The sequence below is a fragment of the Cupressus sempervirens genome, chromosome 2, assembly GCF_028749045.1.
Source record: "Cupressus sempervirens isolate cs-2001-9-10 chromosome 2, ASM2874904v1, whole genome shotgun sequence".
NCBI classification, from domain to species: Eukaryota; Viridiplantae; Streptophyta; class Pinopsida; order Cupressales; family Cupressaceae; genus Cupressus; species Cupressus sempervirens.
Window position 1 is genome coordinate 558789912 of NC_143119.1, and position 5000 is coordinate 558794911.

General features: G+C 51.3%; 2 non-coding genes across 2 annotated transcripts in view; both read left to right on the top strand.

Annotated features, from left to right (window-relative positions):
• The window catches only part of LOC149573925 (18S ribosomal RNA), a 1811-nt gene extending 1692 nt beyond the window's left edge, over positions 1-119 (top strand). Inside the window, exon 1 of the ribosomal RNA XR_016360600.1 lies at positions 1-119. This exon is cut by the window's left edge and continues 1692 nt beyond it. This is a non-coding gene — a ribosomal RNA (18S ribosomal RNA).
• Positions 120-808: 689 nt separating this feature from the next.
• On the top strand, positions 809-962 carry LOC149573926 (5.8S ribosomal RNA). Its single transcript, XR_016360428.1, has one exon. It is a non-coding gene; the product is annotated as a 5.8S ribosomal RNA (ribosomal RNA).
• Positions 963-5000: the final 4038 nt, after the last annotated feature.

A 5000-nucleotide genomic window follows, 5' to 3' on the forward strand; every position in this document is an offset into this window, starting at 1 on the left:
CGTGGCGACGACGGCGGTTCCTATCGGCGACGTCGTGAGAAGTTCACTGAACCTTATCATTTAGAGGAAGGAGAAGTCGTAACAAGGTTACCGTAGGTGAACCTGCGATAGGATCATTGTCAGTTCCAGACCCTGAATTGTGTAGGGGATGGAGCTGGCCTCCTCCCCACCCCTGAAATCTTGGCGACGTGCGAACACTCGGCCTTGCAGCGATGTGCTGGACGGCCAAGCTATGGGTCTAGTTCCGTCGAGGTCGAGGGTCACATCGAATGCCTGTGATCGAAAGCGTGGATTCCCCGCGAGGTGAAGAAGAGACTCAGATGCAATCTGGATTAGGATCGGTGCCTTCGAATGACATCCGCATCGGAGCGAGAGGTCTCTGCTCGATTGCAGTTTAGAGGGGGTCTAGGCCTTGTCCCCCGTTGAGATTTCACGGTCCAATCGTGTGCACGGCGCTATGCCAGGGATCCATCATTTCGTCGGCGGCAAGTCGGGACTGTCGCAACCCCCCGTTGCCTTGCCCAGGTGTGTTGACTTGTCTCTTGGAGCGTTCTGTGTTTAGGATGGGTGCACTCGCATGATCCGCTAACACAGCTCTCCCATGCGTCGCCTCCCACCTTTGCGAGGGGATGGGGCGGGGACACACCATAGCATTCCTCGTCGCACCCATTGGGTGCTCGAGGTTCGGGATGTGTCAACACCCAACAACACATGGGTGCATCGCACACCTTAGAAATCCAAAGAATGAAGTGCGAGCCAGCGCCTTGCGCGCTTGGGTCGCCGAAAGGCAAAAACAAAACAAAATCATGACTCTTGGCAACGGATATCTCGGCTCTCGCCACGATGAAGAATGTAGCGAAATGCGATACTTAGTGTGAATTGCAGAATCCCGTGAATCATCAAGTCTTTGAATGCAAGTTGCGCCCGAGGCCTCAGCCAAGGGCACGTCTGCTTGGGTGTCGCACTGCAAAATTTTGCCATCCCCGGCGAGGAGCGGAAATGGCCGTCTGTGTCTGCAAGTGGCGCGCGGTCGGTTAAAATGAGCACGAGGTCTGTCGATCCGTCACGACGAGCGATGGCTCGCAAAGGCCGGCGTTGGTTTGCGCCGATCGAATGATTCCTCGTGAGGAACTTTATTCTGGGCTCAGCGGCCCGCCGCAGTGCGGGCATTGCTGCATCTCTACCGTGTCCCCAAGTCAGGCGTGAGTACCTGCTGAGTTTAAGCATATCAATAAGTGGAGGAAAAGAAACTTACCAGGATTCCCCTAGTAACGGCGAGTGAACCGGGAAGAGCCCAGCATGAAAATCGACGGCTGCGCCTCTCGAATTGTAGTCTGTAGAAGCATCCTCAGCGACGGACCAGGCCCAAGTCGGGTGGTAAATTCCATCCTCAGTTTTGGAATGCAGCCCTAATTGTCGTTCCAATGTGTCATTGCGGTGATCTGGAGAGCGATGCTAAGGGCGGGAGCTTGTGTCTAGAATTTGGGATAAGTTTGTGCGAGCGAGCAGGGGAGCTTCTCTTATCGGAACCTCTCCGTGGCCTTTGAATATATAGACCCAGTACCGACGATATCGATGGATGCGAGCCCTTGTATTCCAAATTTTTCCACAGCTAACATTGGTTTTTGTGAGAGATGGGCACGAAAGCACATCCCGATTGCTATGCGGGAGCTCCCTAAGGTCGCCTCTATGCCAACTCGATCGGCACAACATTGGGAGTGGTTCGACAGTGGTTGATGTTCCAATGTGTCATCGGGAGATGCCTTGGAAAGTGGTCTTTCTTTCAAGGGAGGTCTCATGTCTAGACCTTGGATTGTGCATCGCGTCACAAGTGAATGGGGAGATCTCTCTGTGAATGGCGGCATGGTGATTGCAAGAGAAAATTGACTTAGTCAGAGCCATTGGCCCGGGCCATTGTGACGGCCTCGCAATTTCTCTTTAATTGAAACCTATGTTTGCGCAGTAGCAGAGTTTGCATGTAAGATGGGCCTTGTTCTCGAGAGTTCGAGGAGATGACCTCCGAAACTTTTGGATTGGGCCCCTTCAAGGTGAAATTCATCCAGTTGATCGGATGAGCTCGATGACCATTTCAGTCCCTCGGCTCCATGAACTCACATCTCCTAACTGATGACGATCTTTTGCTCCTCTGCCGACCTCATAAAAAATTGGGTCGTAAATGGCTGTTTGGTAGGAATTTTAAAGGATTTGGATTTTTAAGGCGGATGTCGTTGTGTTCGCTAATTTCTAATGCAGAGCGAGCCTCGCACTAATAGCTTATATAGGAGAGGTGGTTGTTGTGAGCCTCTCCCGTGCCCCCCTCATTGATTCAACGCCGGTGTCAAGGCAGATGGATATGTCAAATTTTGAAATGGTGGACGCCGACATTGAATCAATTAGAGGGGCATGAAGCCCACCCCGAATGTGCTATTCCTTGACTCTCCTTTAGATCATGTTTTCTTGTCACTCAGCTGGCGCCATTTCGGAAAAAGGTTTGGCAGTGGTTGCCATCCCTCACTGCGTCTACTTGGTGATTTTAAAACTCGATCTAAAATGAGAGCCCTCGTCTAGCACCTCCATCCGGTGTTGCTCGGGTATTACATAAAATTATGCCATCGACGCGAATCCCCCAACGAATTCCTACGCTTGGACCCTCTCTTAGATCACCTTCTTTGATCACTCGACTGACGCAACTATGAAAGAGACTTGGCAGTGGTTGCCATTCTACAGTGCGTCTGTTCAACGATTTCGAAGTTGATCTAATGGCGAGCCCTTGTCTCTAGCCATGAGGTGGGTGCTTGGCGCTCTAGCAAAATTTTTTGCGTGCCTATCGCAGCTACAATGGGAGAGGTGGTTTACGCGAGCCTCTCCCGTGCCCCCCTCATTGATTCAACGCCGCTGTCAGGGCGGATGGATATGTTGGATTTTGAAAAATGGTGGACGCTGACGTTGAATCAATTAGAGGGGCATGAAGCCCACCCTCGAGGGTGCTATTCCTGGACTCTCCTTTAGATCATGTATTCTTGTCACTCAGCTGGCGCAATTTTGGAAAAAGGTTTGGCAGCAGTTGCCAGCCCCTCACCGTGTCTACTCGGTGATTTTAAAACTTGATCTAAAATGGGAGCCCTCGTCTTGCACCTCCGTCCGGTGTTGCTCGGGTGTTGCACAAATTTTTGCCATCGGCGCGAATCCCCCAACGAATGCCTACACGCTTGGACCCTCTCTTAGATCACCTTCTTCGATCACTCGATCGATGCAATTACGGAAGAGACTTGGCAGCGGTTGCCATTCTACACCACGTCCGTTCTGCGATTTCGAAGTTGATCTAATGGCGAGCCCTTGTCGATATCCATGAGGTGGGTACTTGGCACTCTAGCAATATTTTTTGGGAGCCTATCGCGGCTACAATGGGGGAGGTGGTTGCCGCGAGCCTCTCCCGTGCCCAGCTCATTGATTCAACGCCGTTGTCAGGGCGGATGGATATATCAGATTTTGAAACGGTGGACGCCGACGTTGAATCAATTAGAGGGGCATGAAGCCCACCCTCAAGTGTGCTATTCCTGGACTCTCCTTTAGATCATGTTTTCTTGTCACTCAGCTGCCGCAATTTCGAAAAAAGGTTTGGCAGCAGTTGCCAGCCCTCACCGCGTCTACTTGGTAATTTTAAAACTCGATCTAAAACGGGAGCCCTCGTCTAGCACCTTCGTCCGGTGTTGCTTGGGTATTGCATAAATTTATGCCATCAGCGTGAATCCCCCAACGAATACCTACGCTTGGACCCTCTCTTAGATCACCTTGTTCGATCACTCGACCGACGCAACTACGGAAGAGACTTGGTAGCAGTTGCCATTCTACAATGCGTCTGTTCAGCGATTTCGAAGTTGATCTAATGGCGAGCCCTTGTCTCTAGCCATGAGGTGGGTGCTTGGCACTCTAGCAAAATTTTTTGCATGCCTATCGCGGCTACAACAGGAGAGGTAGTTGCCGCGAGCCTCTCCCATGCCCCCCTCATTGATTCAATGCCACTGTCAGGGCGGATGGATATGTCAGATTTTAAAACGGTGGACGTCGACGTTGAATCAATTAGAGGGGCATGAACCCCACCCTCGAGGGTGCTATTCCTGGACTCTCCTTTAGATCATGTTTTCTTGTCACTCAGATGGCGCAATTTCGGAAAAAGGTTTGGCAGCGGTTGCCAGCCCTCACCGCGTCTACTCGGTGATTTTAAAACTTGATCTAAAACGGGAGCCCTCGTCTAGCACCTCCGTCCGGTGTTGCTCAGGTATTGCATAAATTTATTCCATCGGCGCGAATCCCCCAATGAATGCCTACGCTTGGACCCTCTCTTAGATCACCTTCTTCGATCACTCGACCGACGCAACTACGGAAGAGACTTGGCAGCGGTTGCCATTCTACAGCGTGTCTGTTCAGCGATTTCGAAGTTGATCTAATGGCGAGCCCTTGTCTCTGGCCATGAGGTGGGTGCTTGGCGCTCTAGCAAAATTTTTTGCGTGCCTATCGCGTAAAGCATGTTTTCTAGTCACTCAGCTAGCGCAATTTCGGAAAAAGGTTTGGCAGCAGTTGCCAGCCCTCACCGCGTCTTCTTGGTGATTTTAAAACTCGATCTAAAATGGGAGCCCTCGTCTAGCGGCTCTGTGCCAACTCGATCAGCACAACATTGGGAAATGGTTCGACATCGGTTGTCGTTCCAATGTGTCATCGGGGGATGCCTTGGAAAGTGACCTTTCAAGGGTGAGCTCACGTCTAGCCCTTGGATTGTGCGTCGTGTCACAAGTGAATGGGGAGATCTCTCTGTGAACGGCGGCATGGTGATTGCAAGAGAAAATTGACTTAGTCGGAGCACTGGCCTTGGGCCATTGTGACGGCCTTGCAATTTCTCTTTAATTGCAACCTATGTTTGCACAGTAGCAGAGTTTGCATGTAAGATGGGCCTTGTTCTTGAGAGTTCCAGGAGATGACCTCCGGAACTTTTGGATTGGGCC